The sequence below is a fragment of the Miniopterus natalensis genome, chromosome 7 (assembly GCF_054644295.1).
Source record: "Miniopterus natalensis isolate mMinNat1 chromosome 7, mMinNat1.hap1, whole genome shotgun sequence".
Taxonomy (NCBI): domain Eukaryota; kingdom Metazoa; phylum Chordata; class Mammalia; order Chiroptera; family Miniopteridae; genus Miniopterus; species Miniopterus natalensis.
The window spans coordinates 70,660,431-70,679,948 of NC_142087.1; the positions used below are offsets into that span (position 1 = coordinate 70,660,431).

The window sequence follows — 19,518 nt, forward strand, 5'->3', positions numbered from 1 at the left end:
TCACTTAGATTTTCCAAAGACTAGAAAGCTGAATAACCTTCAGAAGAAAAGAAAATGTCCCTCATCTGTCCTTGGTATTAAAGATCTATTTATATACCTAAGGACATTCCTTGCCAAACAATAGCATTCTGTTTCTCCTATTACTTCTCCCCACTTTTGGATACTCTCCACACCACTTCATTGCCAACATCAATTTGACATAGAATTAGAGTATGAGAAAGACTTTAGAAGGTTAGTTAAGAATTCTATTTCAATGTGCTAGACAGAAAAAAAAAAAAAAAAAAAAAGCCTCTATCTCCTCCTAAAATACCATCAGTATATAAGTAAAGGAATAAAAAATAGACATTAAATCAGGAGACCAAAAAGAGCAGGAGCAGGGATGAAAGCTGACAATAGATGCCACCAAGTTTGGGAAGGTTAAAAATGGATAGAGATATGAAACTCATTTAGCCAAACCTAGAAAGCATAAATCCACCTGCCCTGATAGGAGGCAGGTCAGTTTGCTGACGAGAAACAAGTAAGTTTGTTCTGCAAAACTCAGGGAAGACTCAGGGCTGGGATGTACAGGGCATCATGGAAGCCTGAGGAGTGGCGTGGGGCTAAAGATCCAAGGGTTAGTTAAAAGATTACATTTGGGTACCCCAGCCCATTCCCTTCACTCACCACAGAAGACTACAGATTACTGTCTCAAGAAAATGAATCACAGTGTTACCTCTGAAATAGGGAGCACCAAGCCCAAAGGAGAGGAGGTCTGAGTCATGACTCTGAAAATAGGGGCATTCAATGAATGTCCATATAATGCATAATGAAATACCATTCCTCTCTTTCCCTGCCTGCCCTCACATGCCTGTGGTTACGGATATTTTAATATTTGCTCTCTGGAGAACCAAGTTACCAGAGAGAAAATATTTCTGGATGCTGACATTTGGGGTTTCCCCAAAGAAAAGTCCAAATCTCTGTCAGATCGTTTTATGTACAGCCCATCCATCAACAAAAAAGAAAAATGCACCACACACCCCCTCTGATTCGTTTTTTATTACTACTCCTCCATATGAACTGAGAGCCAAGGATCAGTAGATAACTGGAGAAAGTTTATGACAGGAAGAGCAAAGAGGAAACATAAATTAGAGGAAACAAAGGATACTTTCCCCAAAAATCTATCATTGATATAGTCAGGAAGATAATAAAAAATAGTATATCCATAACAAAAGAACAAGAAGCTACAAAAAATAAATAATCAGAGACTAAAATATGATATCTGAAGTAATAACAGAAGCAATGAAAAATAAAGAAAAAGAATCTCAGAAAGTAAAACAAAAACAAATCAATAGACAATTAAAAAAAGATAATAAAATCAGAGTATCAACCCAGAAAGTCTAGTATCTAAATAATAAAAGTTCCGTAAAGAGAAGCTATGGAAAATAGAAAAAAGAAAATTATCAAAAATAATAGTATAGAAAATTTTCTTTATGTTGAAGATAGAAGGTTCAAGATTGAAAAAGCCCGACAGGTGTTCATGGCAATAAAAAAAAATAAAAAATCCAATCAGATCATTACATTTCAGTTCATTAAAATAAAAAGAAGCTAGTAAGAGTTTCCACAGAGAAAAAGATTGAGCCAAACACAGTGGAAAAGGAACCAGAATAGATCAGACTTCTCAGTAGTAACACTGGCTATTAGAGAGTGGAGCAATGGCATCAAAATTATGAAGGGAAATTATTTCATCCTAGGTTTATATATCTAGCCAACAGGACCAGCTACATAATTTGCAAGACCCAGTGAAAAATAAAAATGTGGGGTCCCTTGTTCAAAAATTAAGAATTTCAAGATGGCAACAACAAAGCATTAAACCAAGTGTGGGGCTCCTCTAAGTGGGAGGCCCAAGTATACACGTATGAAGCCAGCCCTGCTTGTTAATTACCAATCATGCGTAAGCATAAAATAAAAACACCTACTATTCATACACCCTAACTTCAAGATGTGCTTCTTCAGAATAAGGGAACAAATCAAGAAAGAGGAAGACAGGACCCAGGAGGGAATGGTAAAAAGCAGTGCCAGGAAAACAAACAGGCTCAGACTAAAGAGCAATCAGTCCAGATTGGAAGAGGGAAATGGAGAGGTTCAAACTGGAGGTTGGGGGGGGGGGGGGAGTGTGGGAAGAGTGGGTAGGCATGGATTTATATCATATTTAAAACTACACTTGAATATTTGGAAAATGTTTCAATAGATGTGTGATATCTGTTGGAGTATTTAGGAAAGAACTTGGCAATATGCACATAGAAAACTCAGCAAATAAAAGCAAAAACAAAAGATAACTCCAGGAAAAGCAAAAAGTTATATGAGAAAGGGAATATAGGGAGAGACAACAAGATGGCGGCAAAGGTAACCATGGTACTCGCTGCCTCCCACAACCCCATCAAAATTACAACTAAAATACAGAACAGCCATCACTCAGAACCTCCTGAAATATAGCTGAACATAAGCCCTACAAGGAGGGAACTGAAGGAGCAACGAGATGAGGGTGTCTCCAGCACAGCAGCTCTTTGGCTGTAGTTGCAGCTGGTCCTCACAGCCGACTGGCCTGGGGTTCAATTCCTCCCAGTGACGCCAATAGCAACCAAGGCTCAGCTACAACAGGACAGTGCACACAGCCCACACAGGGGAGCACCTAGAAGGCCCAGCTCAGGTGACTGGGGAGGCTGAGCCACTGGACCCTGCAGGACACCTACTACACAAAGCCACTCTACAAATTCCAGGAGACAGAGCAGCTCTACCTAATACATAGAAAAAAACACCTGGAAGCAACCAAAGTGCAGAGGCGAAGAAACATGTCACAAAGGAAAGAACAGAAGAAATCTCTAGAAAAGGAACTAAATGAAATAAAGCCAAGTAAGCTACTATAGACAGAGTTCAGAATAATGGTTATAAGGATGCTCAAGGACCTTAGTAAGACTATTAAGGAATCTAGTGAGATCATCAGTGACATAATAAAGTACCAATCAGAAATGAAGGCTACACAAACTGAAATGAAGAATAATTTACAGGGAATTAACAGTAGAGTAGAAGACACTGAGAATCAAATCAGCAATTTGGAACATGAGGAAACAAAAACATCCAACTAGAAGAGCAAAAAGAAAAAAGAATACAGAAATATGAAGATAGTATAAGGAGCCTCTGGGACAACTTCAAGAGGCCCAACATTTGTATTATTGGGGTGCGAGAAGGGGAAGAAAGAGACCAAGAAATTGAAACCCTATTTGAAAAAATAATGACAGAAAACTTCTCCTACCTGGTAAATGAAATAGACTTACAAGTCCAGGAAGCACAGAGAGTCCCAAACAAGAGGAACCCAAAGAGGCCCATAGCAAGACACATCATAATTAAAATGCTAAAGGTTAAAGACAAAAAGAGAATCTTAAAAGTAGTAAGAGAAAAGCAATTAGTTACCTACAAGGGAGCACCCATACGACTGTCAGCTGATTTCTCAACAGAAACTTTGCAGGCCAGAAGGGGGTGGCAAGAAATATTCAAAGTGATGAAAACCAAGGACCTACAACCAAGATTGCTCTACCCAGCAAAGCTATCATTTAAAACTGAAGGTCAGATAAAGAGCTTCTCAGACAAGAAAAAGCTAAAGGAGTTCATCACCACCAGACCAGCACTACAGGAAATGTTGAAGGATCTTCTTTAAGAAGAAGCTAATGAACAAAAGAATCTGACAAACTAAATAGATCCAGAGACATGGACACATGCAACAGACGGTCGCATCTCAGAGGGAAGAGGGAAGGGGGGTGGAGGGTGGGAAGAGATTAACCAAAGAATTTATATGCATATATGCATAGCCCATGGACACAGACAATAGTGTGGTGAAGGCCTGGGGAGGGGGTGGGAGTGAGGTGGAGGAGGTCAATGGGGAAAAAAAATGGGGTACCTGTAATACTTTCAAAAATAAAGATAAATTTTACAAAATAATAATAAAGAAAAGAAAAGAAAAGAGAAGAAAAGAAAAGGAAAGAAAGGGAATATACTCATAAGAATATAACTTCTAGTAGTAAAAATGTCTATTTAGTTTTATAATAATGTACATTCCTCCTATTGATTTTATCTAAATTTTTTATATAAAAGTATATTCAAAACAGGGATAACAAGTAGAAATGTGTAAGAAACAGTATCCTTAATTAATAAAATGTAGATAATATGTAAATTTGATCTTGATAAGCAGATTATAGCATGTTATCTATCAAGAAGCATATTATTTATTCATATTAATTGGAACTGGTTGCCTCAGGAGCAAGGATAAGTGTGGAGAAGTGGGGTGGGAAGAGTGAAGCAATGTCAGATACATTTTCTTATGAGGTTTTAGTATCATTTTTTAAAACTACATGTTTGTATTACTTCAAACATTTAAAACCACATCAGGATCATCATCCAAAAAGAAAGCCATCAACTAGTTCCTCTTCCCTCTTTCCCATTCTCCTGTATTGTAGGACCTTCTCATCAGTGGCAGCACATTTGCTAAATTGTTATGGCCTTTGCAATTGATCCGTGTCAGCATCTAACTTGTGTTTCCTTAAATTAAATTAAAAGCACAGTCTGATCACTGGGTTGCCTGCAAGAAGTGGAAATTGTTTCGAGAACCTTGGTAACCTTGTCCTCTCCTTGACAGGCCCTTTGAAAGCTGGCTTTTCAGTTAGAAAACTAGAATTCCCCTGCCCCATTTGTCATAAAAGGCTTCCTCTGTTATGAACAAACAGACTCAGTTTGTTTTTCTTGAATGGAAAAATGTAACTAATTACAGGTTTCAAAGGAGGTAGCGATTTTTTTTCTTAAAAGAAAAATCAAACTACCAGCCAATCAATTTTGTTTAGTGTTCAGTAAAAGAAACACATGCCCTATTATCAAAAACTTGGAGTGTTAAAAAAGAAAAAAACAATTCTATAGCTGCTAAGAAGTCAGAAATATATGAGTCAAACTTTTTACAAAGGAGAAAACAAGCAATCCTTCTGACTTCTGGCATGTATGTCCCCTGGATTGTGGGTGTGTGTCCGTATCCGTGCAGAAAGGACAGGTTAAGCCGCTGCAGGTGGGTTCCTGGCTTACTCTGCATGTCCGCCACAAGTCAGCTAAGGGCTCATGTCTCCTCACTCAGGACCTTGGCTGGTGGAAGAGCCACCACCTTGAACTTCAGCAGACAGAAGGAAAAGGAGCTTTGGAGTGTCTCACATGGGCAATCAAATGCTCGAGGCTGGAAGCGATACACGTCACTTTTGCTTATAGCTTAAGGGTCAGAACTGGTTGCATGGACCACACCGAGGGACGTGAGGAAGTGTGATCCTAACACATACTTCCTCCGACAAAGAGAAAACGTGTATTCTCTCCTTGCCTAAAGCCCAGCACAACCTGAGGCCTCTCATTCCGTTTTTAAGAAGGGCATCGACGCTGTGGGAATCGGGGAGCACAAAATTAAAACACACAAAAGCTGCAGGAACTCCTAAAAATGCAGCCCCGCATGAGGAGAAACGTTAAAGGATTCCTTCTAGCAGAAGGAAAATGATACCACGTGAAATGATGGATTGCACAAAGGACTGAGGGACACTGGAAAAACAACAATGTGGGTGAGTGTATGAGAACGCCTTCTCATTATTTAAATCTCTTTAAAGGATATTTGTTGTAAAAATAATGGCAATGTATTGTCAGGTGTATAAAAGAAGGAAAATGTATGACAACAATAGCACAACGATTATAGGAGATAAACGAAAGGGTAGTATTGTGAGTTTCTTATAGTAGTAAATGGTATAATATCATCTGAAGATAGACTGTGAAAAATTAAAGACGTCTACTATAAATCCTAAAGCAATCACTATAATAAAAGTTACAGCTAATAAGCTTACAAATAAAATAAAATTGTAAAAAAATTCAATTTATCCAAAAGAAGGCAGAAAAAGAGAAAAAAGTGAACAAAAAACAGAAAGCACACATAGAAAAAAAATCATAGGAAGAGTTAAGCCTAGCCCTGGCTGGTATGACTCAGTTGGTTGGGCGTCGTCCCAGGCACCGAACGGTAGAAGGTTCGATTCCCAGTCAGAGCACATATCCAGGTTGCAGTTCGATTCCCCGTCGGGGTGCATGCGTGAGGCAACTGATTGATGTTTTTCTCTCACATTGATGTTTCTCCCTCTCTCTCTCTCCCTTCCTCCCTCTAAAAGAATTAAATTAAATTAAAAATTTTTTAAATCAATAAAATTTTTAAAAAGAGTTCAATCTAACCACATCAATAATTACATTAAATCTAAAAGGTCTAAATATCCCAATTAAAAGACGGAGATTATAAAATTGTATTTAAAAAAAGCAATACTCGACTGTACGCTGCCTATAAGAAACACACTTCAACTATAAAGTAAAAGGATGGAAAATATATAGCATCAGAAGCAAACTGAATTTGGCTGTATTTTTATCAGACAAGTATATTTCAGAGCAAACTATGTTACCAGGGATAAGGCAGGTCTTTTCACAGTAACCAAGGGGTCAATTCACCAAGAGGAGATAGCAACCCTAAATATCTATGCACTTAATAAGTTTCAAATACAGGGTGGAGCAAAAGTAGGTTTAATATCATTCATATGGAAAATAATACAATAATTAATAAAAAATAATACAAGAATAAACTCAGTGTTTTGAGTACTCACAACTATGAACCTACTTTTGCAGGGCCCTGTATATGAAGCAAAACCGATAGAAATGCTGAGAGAAACAGACAAATCCAGAGGTGTAGTTGGAGTTTTCAAGACAGAAATGACCACTGGTTCAGGAGCTCTTGCCAGCCTCTGGATAGTTGGTGCTTACACATTAATACTCTGTGCAGATCAAGAAATAGATGGGCCTCTCAGAGGTGAAGGAGATCTGAGAGAGCAAGGCTCACGAGGTGCTGAACCAAGCGCACTCAGTTTTCCCTAGTCACCCATCAGACAGCTCATCCGCAGGACAGAGAGGCTGACGACCCTCTCCGTGGAGCCAGTGGCCAGGGAAATAAAGGTTCTCCCTTGTTGGTGATATTTCATAGCAATGTGTTAAAATGCTGTGTGTAAATAATGACAGTTGGAAATGATGTTTTCTGTGTGTCACTAGTGCAATCAAACATTGTTGAACACCCACTGTGTGTGCAGGAACACGCTCACCCCTGGAGAGTAGAAAGCTAAATACTATGAGGATGAGCAGATAATGCTCTACAAAAGCTTAACTGGTATCCAGCATGGATTTTTAGAAACTCACTCCAAGGTAATAAATTAATTAACATATCAGGTGGTAGTTTAGAAATGTAGATTGAAAAACAGGCTTTCGTGTTTTCATTCCAGGTGGAGTTTTGCTGAGAACTCCCGGGAGAGTTTACATCTGTGCCCAAGATCCCCAAGCTTGACAGAGGCAATAAGGTTGGAAAAAGACATGATGGTGGTCTACTGCACTCAATGGATTCTACCTTTTCATTCAGTCACCACTTAGAATTAACTTTTTAAAAGTAAAATGTATAACCAGCCTAGCAAATGCCCGGCTCCAGTGGTCCACTGCTTTCTCCACTCTCCCTGTTCTGCATTCAGTTTAGTTCACATGGTGAAGCTCATGCTACAGGCTGTGAAAATCACGATGTTCTTTTTTTTTTTTTAATTTATCTTTATTGTTGAAAGTATTACAGATGTCCCCTCTTTTCCCCATTGACGCCTTCTACCCCGCACTCACCCCCTGCCCCAGGCCTTCATCACACTGCTGTTTGTGTCTGCGGGTCTGCATATATGCGTATAAATTCTTCGGTTAATCTCTCCCCACCCACCCACGCACCCACCCCGCCTTCCCTCTGAGATTCGACAGTCTGTTCCATGCTTCTGTGTCACTGCATCTATTGTGTTCATCAGTTTATTATGTTCTTTAGATTCCACATATAAGTAAGATTATATGATATTTGTCTTTGCAATGATGTTCTATTGGAAGAAACAAAGGAAAGAAATAAAAGTAGAGTTTAAGGCACATAGAAAAAAATGGCTTTTCTTTTTTGCTTCAAATTGAAGAGAAAAAAAAAGTCTTGAGGCTTGAAATAGGGTCTCCATTTCAGGCCCTGGTGGCTTATTTAACTTGGGTGGATTAATTTACTGGGGGTGGTATCCTAGTTTATCATCCATGGAGAGGTAACTTTAAAAATCTTTGACCTTGTTAGTTTGGGGGTCTCTTCAGGTTGGAAGTGTTATATCTGCTATATCACCTCCAACTTTCAGGACTCTTTCTTGCCTCAAGATGCTGACCTTGTAGATTCTCAGGATTTATTGCTGGTGGTTTTCTTTCTACTGCAATTCTTCCATCCCTCTGATTCTTTCATCCATTTTTTCACTTGTGAAATACATCATATTTTCCAGTAAAAGGGCTTAGTTTTTAGACAGCATTATACAAAGAAGAGGAAGGGAACTAACATTTATTACACCTAGTGCATGGTCAGCAGTACCCTAGGCACTTCATGTATGATCTCATTTAACCCTTATAATAATGAAATATGCAGTATTATTCCACTTACAAATTAGCTAGGTTAAGGAATATACCTAAAGATACACAGAACAGGGATTTAAAATGAGGATTAATTTCAAAAGTTTTAAAAAAAATCTACACCACTCTTGACATATGAATATTTCCAAATTTAAAATCCTCATGAATGATGGAAGATTTGATTTCAGAAGGTCAGCACACAATGCAATATACAGATCATGTTTCACAGAATTGCACACTTGAAATCTATATAATCTCTCTAACCAATGCCACCATAATAAATTTAATGAAAAAATAATAAATAATAAAATCTGCATGAAAATATTTAGCTGTACTGAAAATAGTTCACACTCAGAACAAGGTTTTCCCTTGATAGATTATTTCTCCAAAAAGATCCCCAAAAACTGCTTAGGGTGATGAGCCCAAGTGATCTACCTCCTTAGGAATTTATTTATTTTTTGTTGTTGTTTTGTTTTTGTTTTACTGTTTCCTCATTATTTATTTATTATTTATTTATGTATTTATAAGTTTCTTTATCTTTATTGTTGAAAATATTACAGATGTCCCCTTTTAATACCCATTAATCCCCTCCACCCTGCATCCACCCCACCCCCAGACCTTCCCCAGTTCAGTGTCTGTGTACATGGATTATGCTTACAAACATATAAGTTCTTTGATTAATCTCTTCCCACCCACTTCCCCCTCCCTATCTTCCCTCTGACATCCCTCAGCCTGTTCCATGCTTCTATGTCTCTGGATCCATTTTGTTCATCAGTTTATTTTGTTTATTATATTCCACATATAAGTGCAATCATGTGGTACTTGTCTTTCTCTGACTGGCTTATTTCACTTAGCATAATACTCTCCAGTTCCCTCCATGCTGTCCCAAAGGGTAAGAGATCCTCCTTCTTTACAGCTGCATAGTATTCCATGGTAGGAATGTGCCACAGCTTTTTTATCCACTCACCTACTGATGGGCACTTGAGCTGTTTCCAGATCTTAGCTATTGTAAATTGTGCTGCTATGAACATAGGGGTGCATAAGTTCTTTGTGATTGGTGTTTCAGGATTCTTTGGATATATTCCTAGAAGTGGGATCACTGGGTCAAATGGCAGGTCAATTTTTAATCTTTTGAGGAAACTCCATACTGCTTTCCATAGTGGCTGCACCAGTCTGCATTCCCACCAGCAGTGTACCAGGGTGTCCTTTTCTCCACACCCTCGGCAACACTTGTAGTTTGTTGATTTGTTGATGGAGCCATTCTCACAGGTGTGAAGTGATACTTCATTGTGGTTTTAATTTGCATCTCTGATGATTAGTGATGTTGAACATTTTTTCATGTCTCTTGGCCATCTGTATGTCATCTTTAGAGAAGTGTCTATTTAGGCCCTTTGCCCATTTTTTAATTGGATTGTTTGTCTTCCTTTTGTTAAGTTGTATGAGTTCTTTATATATTTTGGATATTAATCCTTTATCAGATAGGTTGTTGGCAAATATGTTCCCCCATACAGTGGGCTCCCTTTTCATTTTGTTGATGGTGTCTTTTGCTGTGCAGAAGCTTTTTATCTGGTGCAGTCCCATTTATTTTCTCCTTAGATTCTCTTGCCCTAGGAGATGTAACAGCAAACATATTGCTCCTTAGGAATATAAATCTTAATTCCTTCTTGTCCCTTCAAACTGGAATACTATCCACTTCAAGGCCTACTTTGGAATGAACTGTGTGCCCCCGGAATTCACATGTTGAAGATTGGGCCTTTTGGAGATACTTTAGATGAGGTCCTGGTGGGACCTTCATGATGGGATTAGATTTTATCTTGAGATAATGGAGGTTACACTTCAAAGCCTCATCAACAAGACTCTTGATTTTTCTCCCAGGAGTGAGAAAAGTGGGCTCCCTTGGGTAGACTGATTCACTCTGCTTATCTCTACTGTTCATCCAAGGGCATGACAGGGTTAACTGAGTCCCCATTTAACCTCTCAGTACCATCTATATATGGCCTGGGAGGAGAGTTCATTTTTAATATCCCACGTCCCCTAATCCATTATCCATGATAATCCATTGTGTCCCATAAACTTCTTTTTAAAGATCAAGTGACTCTGAAATCCATTTATTTTCAGCATCCTAAATTAAAGACTATTAATCAGAGGTATAAGTGGGCCACTATTCAGAGTTTCGCATGGAGCCTGTTAACAAAGTACCAGACCAGCAATGGCCTATGTGCCAGGTGGGTCAAAATGTGGAACAAATCACCCTGGTGGCTGCTCTTCCCTGAGCTCTTCATTCTAACTTAGCTCCGGACTCCTGCTTGGCCTGCCTGCCTTCCCAGAATCCCATCGAGGAATTAACAGAACTCAGCCCGCCCGAGAGCTAAGTGGACCTTGGACTTTCTGGTGAGGGCACCATTCATGCTCATCCTTAGCTGAAACACTCCAGGAAATCACCTGAGGTCTTTGAACTCTCAGAGAAATAGAAAAGCAGCTGTTTTTATTAAGCAAAAGCACCATACTCCAGGCTAAGTGTCCATTTGTCCTTCATATCCTCATTATTGAGAAAACGTATCAGACTACCCCCAAACGGCCACAGATACGAGTGGTAACTGTGAAGCCTCTTGGCTTCAAGAAAACCCCAAGGTCATGACTATAGCTCCCTCTACAGACACCCAGTTAAGAAAAAAGATAATCATTTCTGAACCGCTCAATAAAAGAAATTGAGATTCCATAATAACTAGAAATACTACATTAGTATTATCTTTTATTAGGATTTTCCTTTGCCGGAGGAGCTGGATTAACGTGAACACAGAAAAACTCCTGACTCTGATCACGAGGCGAGGCTTTTAAATTATTCATTATGCAGTTACTAAGAGTTCTTTGGTTAAGAAAAAAAAGAAAAAGAAAGAAGCCTTCTTCTAAATAAAAACTCATTTGCAGAATAGACAAAAATCCCTGCACTTTTTATGTCTTTCCTGAGTGTCTACTTAATATACGATGTCTTCATGTGCATTCTATGTACATGAGTACATTTGTGATGGTTGAAATATCAGTCAGGAGACTGAAAGAGAGACAAAAAGTAATCAAGTGGACCCCAGGGACCTGAGGAGTGATTTGTTGTGCCCTAAGCATCAGGCCTGAGAAGATCGTGTTGCTGACTCTTACGAAACAAATGTTTATGTTCCCCTCAGATTCCTGAGTTGAAGTCTCATCTCCAAGGTGATAGTATTTGGAGATGGGGCCTTTGGAAAGTCAAGTGGATGGGGCCCTCGTGATGGGATTAGTGATTTTAAAAGATGGGATGCCAGAGAGTTTACTCACTGTCCCTTCTCAGTGAGGACATAGTGAGAAGGCAGCTTCTGCAATTCAGAAAGAGAGCTTTTGCCAGAAACTGAACCCTACCAGAACCTTGATCTTGAACTTTCTAGCCTCCAGAACTGTGAGAAAACAGACCCATTCTATGGTATTTTGTTATGATGGCCTGAGCCTGCTAAGACAATGACTCATTACTGACAGGTGATCATGATACAGGGGCACTGGAAGCATCGCCAAGGAGATGATGCGGGAAAGCAGGACCAATGAATTATTATACTTTCCCTTCTATGCACATTCTAGCTAAAGAATGACCTTTGTATAAGGGCTTATTCTTCATGTTTAAACTCCACTTCAGGGAGCAACACTCAATGAAAATGTCCATAAAGGTAAAAATCAAACAGATGCTGGTAAGCCTTCAGGAAGAGGAGTGCAAGCCTAGGTCTGTCTCGTGACCTCGGTCCCCATTCTCCTGTTTCCACACCAGCTCCCAGCCAACAGGCCCTTGCAGTGCCATCCCTCACTCGAGTCCCTCATGCCTTCCCTGCCTGCCTTTGCAGGGGGTTCTACCTACCCTTGCTCTTTTTAAGCCCTGCCACTACAACACTGTCCACAACAGTGTCTCCCTATCACTCTGTCACTTACAAGGATCCGACTTGGACCCTCATTTCCCTTTTATTAGCAAATATAACCTTGGGCAATGCATAATGACATCGATTTATAAAATAGATTGTAGTTAGCACCTTCCTCTTAGGCTTGTAATGAGAATTTAAGGAACGAATATGTAGAAGACAACTGGGCACTATGCTTGGTGAAATGCTCATCTGATATCCCCAGAAGGAAGAGGGCAGGGAGTGGTGGTGTGTTTCTAAGAGGTGGGCCTTCCTAGGGGTGGAGCAGAAGCTCTGGAAGATAGTATAGGGGAGTCACATGGCACCTCCCTCCTTCTGAGTGAGACGTCAGCCTAGTCACCGTGGCCCTGCTTTGTGGACCACTGCTGCATCTCCAGCTGCCTGGAGCATGTCTGCTGCTACTCTTGATTAAACAGCCAAAAGAGGATATTCACAACAAGCATTTTCTAGTTTTTGCCTAAAAGCAACAATTTTTTTTTTATTATTGCTACTTCCCTTCCAATTGCTAGTGCTTTTAATGAAATGCAATTGTAATGTCCCAGGGTGATGGGCCTCTACAACTGACTAATATCCCCAGATCCTATTTCTTTTATTAAAAAACAAGTGGGACACAGGCTCATCTCATGAATGTTAATGTGATCAAGATGGTTGCCCACTGGAAAAATGTGTTTCCATTGCGTCGTGAAAAAGCGTGCCTTGCCACATCAAACAAAAGGAAATCAATAGCCTTCAAAAGATTAGAGTTCCCAGAGGTTGTGTGGGACAAGAGCGGTAATACCATTTTATCAAAATAGTGTTTTTGAAAAAAATATTTTACAAAACTATCTCCTTCCCTGTATAGGACAGGTTCAGTTGAGCATTTTATTTTTCTTGTCAACGAAGTGTCAGTGATTTGACCAAAATGTTGACAGAACACTCAATTTCGGTCTCCACACACACTCTGCAAGCTTGCTTAATGATCAGCTAAGTGTCTTCCTCAAAGACTGGGCATCTTCTTAAGTGGGAATCAGGCCAGGGCATTTATTTAATCTTTATAGACTTAGTTCTCTCTCAAATCCAACTTCTCTTTGCTCCCACCACCACCAAGTGACTCCGACATGCTTGGGTGCCCCATGCCCTTTGTCACATGCCCCTCCCAAAGGACAATCAGATCCCTGCTTCTTTTCTCTGTCTTCCCACCTTAGCATCAAGAAGAGATCCCTATAATCTACCTTGATGAGGCAAAATGAGAACAGCCTAGGTCAAAGTGAGTTAGCAAATGCTCCCCATGTGACACAAACAGGGTGATAGACAACTGTGCATGCACTTTATCCGGACACAAAATGAAGTATTTACACTGCGTTTATTGATGAACACATCTCGCCTGCCAATGGAAACCAAGCATTAGCATTGCAGCCTGCAGAATCTTAATGTTATATGAAGTGAGTTGTTTTATTAGCCTTGGCCTATGACTCTGGGAGAGAAGCAAGTCAGAGAGGAGAGGACTGTGCACTTGCTCAACCACGTATTGATTGAGTACTGCCATGTGCCAGGTAGATGCTGCCAGGTTTTCTAGAAGAATAAAACCAAGTCACTGCCTCCACTCTACAAGGACAGGCTCTTGTGGCCAAGACAATACTCATGTTCATTCCCCTTGACTACTAGGCAGTAAGGCACAAATTACCAAAAGTTTTACTGGTCAAGTGACTGAACCCAGGATTGGAGGTAGGAATTCCTTTGCAGCCACTGAGATAGTTGTGACCAGATATGAAGTCTTTCTTTTTTCAGGGGAGAACATGAACACAGTCTCCCACTACCACAGATTATGCAGTCCAGTTTCCCGTGTTTGGGGAAATCACAGGGGTCAGCATATCCAGAGTGCAATGGGTAAGCCTCGCCCTGGGAAAACCACCTTCACGATCATGGTATATATCCCTTGCCAGGTAAGTATGATGAAGTCTTTCTTTATTACATATGCGATAGCTAGTTACTAGCATCAAACTACCCAGTTCTCTGATACACCCTCCCCCGAAAAAAAAAAACATTTCCAACTAGCATCCATAGAAAAGGAAATAGTTTGAAAACCCAGCCAGAGACATGCAGACAAGAATGACAAGATGCATGGAGCTCCGGATATTACTATGGCAGGTTCTATGGACTGGAATTCCAAAACCATTCCCAAGCCCATTCCTCTTGCCTTCCTCTACCACAGAGACAGGAAAGATAAAATATTTTATTTCCTAGGCTCGCTTTTGGCTAAAAGTGGCTATGCAACACAGTTCTAGCCAATAGATAAAAGAAAAACTGGGCAGGGCTTTCAGGGAAAATTTTTAAATGGACAAATTCAGCTAGCATAGCTCATTATTCCATTGGCCTTCAGCCCCTCTTCCTCCCTCCTTTCCTTTCCTTTCCTTTCCTTTCCTTTCCTTTCCTTTCCTTTCCTTTCCTTTCCTTTCCTTTCCTTTCCTTTCCTTTCCTTTCCTTTCCTTTCCTTTCCTTTCCTTTCCTTTCCTTTCCTTTCCTTTCCTTTCCTTTCCTAAAACAGGTATGATACCTAGAGATGCAGCAGCCCTCTGGATACCATGAAAATGAAAACCACTTCCCAAGGATGGAGAGGAAGAGATAAACAGGACATCTGGAATTGCTTTACTTGTCCAGCATCTACCCCCAGATGCATATGACAAATGTGGCAGATAAATCCCTTACTTTTTTAAAACCTGTCAGTTAGGTGTTCTGTTACCTGCAGCTAAATACAATCCTGATGGATACACTTAACTCCAAGTATGCAATGTTTTCTAGCTCTGCTCTGTTCTTCTGCCATTTGTCCCACTAACAGGTGTTTGTGATATTACTACTGCTGTGATATTAGACAAAAAGCCATCTTTTGCCAAACTTCCTGAAAACAGTGAATCATGATGATTGTTCTAATTTAGTTTGCTCTTAAATTCTAAAACTTCCACTTTTGCCCTTTCTTAACTTGGTGAGATTCAGCTTGTGATTTTTCTGGATTTATTCTAAACCTCCTTTTCTTCCTAAGACACCACATCACTTTTGTAAACAAAGTTCTTACAGTTTCCACCTGGAGACAGCCATAGGGGCCAATTCCATCTCCTCTTTTAATTATGAAGCTTAGATATCTTGAAAGACCATCTTCTCCACAGAACCTTTTCTACAGGCAATAGTTTTCTCATCCAGAACTCTTCTAATACACTCAACAAGCTAGTTGAAGGACAACAGCTCCTGCTAAAGCCCCATAAATATTTGATGGTCTGATCTTAACTGTTCCTAAAGATGGAACCACTTTGGACAGTATCAAATTGTCCCCACGGACCCTTCTATCTGAATTGTTGGCTCTAGTCACTTTATTTAACATTTGTGGCATCCCACCTTCCCTTGAGGAACCCAACATCAATCAATAAGAAGCAATTTGTCAAACACATAACATGCAGCTTACTTGTAATTATCTTAAAAACCACAGTGCCCGTGTGCTATGCCTGTGGAAGTGACTGAAAAGCACCACAGCTTAAGGCTGTAATGTTACCTCAGAGAGAAGGCAGACATTGCCCTGTGTTGGCCCCACCTCTCTAGAAATAACATCAACAAAGAGAAAGAGTAATAATACCTAACAAGCACATGGCACTACTATATACCAGGCTGTTCTGAGCACTTTAGCTAATGTAAAGTAAGTACTGTTATTACCCCTCTTATACAAATGAAGAAAATGAGACACAGAGAAGCGCAGATACTCAATGATGGAGCTGAAATCTGAAAGCAGACAGATAAGTTTATATTTTACTGCCTGTGGTGGACAGATTTTAAGGTGGGCTCCCATGGTTCTTGCCTCCTGGTGTTAATTACCTTGTGCAGCCCCTTCCCTGTGGATGTGGACTCGACCTGTGACTCGATTTAACAACTAAAGCAAAGGTGATAGTATCACATAAGGAACTGGGAATAGCCTCTGGCCAATCACCCACAATGCAAGGAACGGAGGCCGTCAGTCCAGCAACCCTCCAGGAATGGAATTCTGCTGACATCAAATGAGGTTGGAAGTGAGTCCTTCCCCAGTCAAGTTTTCAGGTGAGACTGAAGCCCTAGCCCTAGCACACCTTGTGAGAGTTCCTGAAGCAGAGGACCCAGCTAATCCAGGCCTGAACTCCCGACTCACAGTCAGCATGTGTTGTAAGTTACTACGTTTGTCTTAATGTGTTACACAGCAATAGATAAATTATATACTGCCTCTTGCTGAAGGTAACTCTTACTTTGGAATGTAAATCTGGAGCATCAGAAGTTGTTGCTAAATGAGAAAAGATTACCGTTGTTTCTGGTTAAAAGTTGGAGCGGGGGAGGGGGCCGGGGGTAGGGTGATGTAGCAAAGGGAGTCCAGGTGGAGATACAGAATCAAATCAATGATGTGATGTCTGTGAGAAGAAGAGTGTTGATTGCTGTCAATCCCAGTATACCCCTCTGACCTTGTTAATACCCGACCCTGAATCTATAGAGAAAACTACTGGAAGAGAGCAGACCAGTAAAGGGATGTACCTCATGTACTTTTGAAACAATTTGCAACATCTCAAACAGTTTCTAAAAGCTTGACTTTTAAGAATTATATGACTTTTGCTGCCTCGTAATATTACGTATAATGAGTGAGCATTTGGAATCTAAGAGATAAGAAAAAACTGATGACCCCGAATGAGGGAGAAGCACAGGGGTAAGTAACCCAGGTCCAGGGAGGCGTCGGCTGGGGCAAAAGCGAGCATTTGAAAGTAGGACCTCAGGGGGGAAGTGCGGGGATGAGCTGGCCTCAGTAGGTCAGGCAGGTGTCAAAGGCTGGATTAAGCCATTGGTTCAGAATCCAGGGAGAAAGTCATTGGCTGGGTGACAGGACCACAGAGTAAGAACAACTTGATCAGAAACACTGGCTACCAAGCCCCGAGCACCAGCAGAGGGAAAGGCCTTGATGACTATAAACTCCCCTTGGCCTCAGCCAGGTCAGAGGCATCCACTTCAGGCCATATCAGGGAATGGTCTTCAAGCAAGGCTGGCCGAGAGTCAGATGGGGGAGAGGAATGAGAGCCCCTAACTGGAGAAAAGGTGAGGGGACTATTCATATTTTGCCCATTGGCTCTGCTGTATCACTAATTCACATGATGATCTTTCTGGACAGTTCGTCCCCAGGAAACGTATGGAAGGAGTGCAAGAACCAAGCATAGACTCGGAGTGCTGCAATGGATCTGGGGGGCCATCTCCCCATATCATCGCATTAGACAGACTAAGAGAAAACGGAAACCTAGAGAGGTTAGTAGCAGGCCCAAGCTCTCAAAGCTAGTTAGTGGCCGTCTCAGCCAGGCAATGCTTCCTCAGTGCTTCCCTTGCCTATTAATCAATGGGGATTTGAGAGCCCGAGCACTCAGCACTTTGCAGACAAGTGACACTGGGTAGTTAAGTGCTAAATTGCATAGACGGGCTGTAGCGCTGGAGGACTTCAGAAGATAAATGAAAGAGTACTGGGGTAATTAGAGAAGACCCATGGAAAGGGTTCCACACAACCCAGGCCATGATGAATGAAGAGCGCCCATTTATTTTTCTAACCAGTCCGCACTTAATCAGCATCTCTAGGCTCCTCCGCACCAAGACAAGGACCTTCAGCACTTTAACTTCTCCCCAAATTGCCCCTACTTCTCACTTCCATATGTTTGTCTACTATGTTATGTACGAGAGTTTGAAAAGACAGGAGAAATTAGCTTATTATTTTGATAATCAATGCAACATGATTTAACAGCGGGGCCAGCATCGCCTCTTCCTGAAGCACGTGTCACTCTCTCAGCCAGGGTCTGAGAGATGTGACACTCTGGCCCTTGTGCGTCTCCCGGGGCCTGTCCCCCTCGCTCCCCCACGATGCCTCGCCTGGGGAAGGGTCCAGGCCTGACTCCCAGTCCTGAGAGGGCTGCCTGCGTAGACGTGAGCGCCGTGCTTCTGTGGGTGGCGGGTCCTTCCTCACTGCTTGCTGGAGATTGTTCTCTTTGTTCCCTGCGTTCGGCAGTTTTATTACAGCTATTACATCGTCATTTGGCTTGTTCCTCAGTTCATTCAGGTCTCTGTTCAGATGCCGCCTCTTCAGAAAGACTTCCCTCAACCCTTATCTAAAACAGCTCCTCTGAACGTCCTTTACTGCGATTTACTTTTCCCTCATAGCACTTATCTAAGCATGAATTTACGTTACATAGATAATGCGTGTGTGTGTTATATTACACATGTACATTATACATGCACATTACATATGTGCTCCCTCACTGAGTCCCCTAGAACAGTGCCTGGCAATAAATAGCTCCATAAATAGCTACTGATAAATCAAATGATTGCACCTAGATGTGGGTTTTGTGGTTAAATTTATCCTGCTCAGCACTTAATATTGAAGCTCTTTCAACCTTAACATCCAGTGGAAATATTGGCTATTTCCTGTGTTAAGGGCTTTAGTCAGGGTTTCTCTAAAGAAACAGAACTGATAGGATACATATACTTGCATATACACACAGAGACAGACAGAGACAGGAAGAGACAGAGACAGAGACAGAGACAGGGACAGAGACAGAGACAGAGACAGAGACAGAGAAAAAGGTTGATTTCAAGGAATTGGATGATGCAATTGTGAAGGCATAGTTAAGTCCAAAATCTGTGGGATAGGTCAGCAGGCTGTAGACCCAGGGAAGACGTGCCATTCAAGTCCAAAGGCATTCTTCCAGCAGAATTCCCTCCTCTTCTAGGGACCTAAGTCTGTTTCTGTAAAGGGCTTCAACTGATTGGATGAGGCCCACCCACATTATGGAGGGTAATTTGTTTTACTAAAAAAATCTACTGATTTAAATGTTAATCTCATCTAAAATATACCTTTACAGAAACATATAGAATAACGTTTCACTACTCTTTGTGCAGCAGGGCCTAGGGAAGTTGACACATAACAATGACCATCACAGACTCCCACCTTGGTAGGACTCTTTGTGCCAGCCAGCCTCATTTCCATTTAGCATAGATGCTTCTATTTGCTCCTTGAGCTGCTCACTTCCAGGTGGCTGCTGCCTCTCGGATG

The 19,518-nt window shown here is 41.0% G+C and overlaps 1 non-coding gene across 1 annotated transcript; it reads right to left on the reverse strand.

The window, feature by feature from the left end:
* Positions 1–14,221: 14,221 nt before the first annotated feature.
* On the reverse strand, positions 14,222–14,385 carry LOC148092793 (U1 spliceosomal RNA). Its single transcript, XR_015714870.1, has one exon. It is a non-coding gene; the product is annotated as a U1 spliceosomal RNA (small nuclear RNA).
* Positions 14,386–19,518: the final 5,133 nt, after the last annotated feature.